Source organism: Narcine bancroftii, chromosome 7 (genome assembly GCF_036971445.1).
Source record: "Narcine bancroftii isolate sNarBan1 chromosome 7, sNarBan1.hap1, whole genome shotgun sequence".
Classification (NCBI taxonomy): Eukaryota; Metazoa; Chordata; class Chondrichthyes; order Torpediniformes; family Narcinidae; genus Narcine; species Narcine bancroftii.
Window position 1 is genome coordinate 37602263 of NC_091475.1, and position 395 is coordinate 37602657.

The window sequence follows — 395 nt, forward strand, 5'->3', positions numbered from 1 at the left end:
TTATATAGACGTCGTTCGCGTGACGTCAACGCCGTCCCCCGTGCGTCGTCAATGCCCAAGCAGCTGATGTCCAGAGTGACGACGCCTGAGCCTGGGCTGCTCGGCCTCTGCTTTTACGGGCTGCTCCGGGCACGATTTCTTCTCCATGACGGGCCGAGGATTCACTGGAAATGCTGTTATCGTTCAGAAAACAACTGAATATTATAACGGTGACCTTCTGGAGAATAAACTGGGCTGGGGAGCAACTATTTTAAATTTGCTTCAACCCTGAGAGTGGGTCTCCCGTTAACAATCTAACATTCAGGTAGCTCTTTTTTTTAAAAAAAAGCATCACTATAGAGTTACAATGGGAAAAAAAAGCCAATTTGGGCGAAGTAAGGCAACATTTAAGCGCA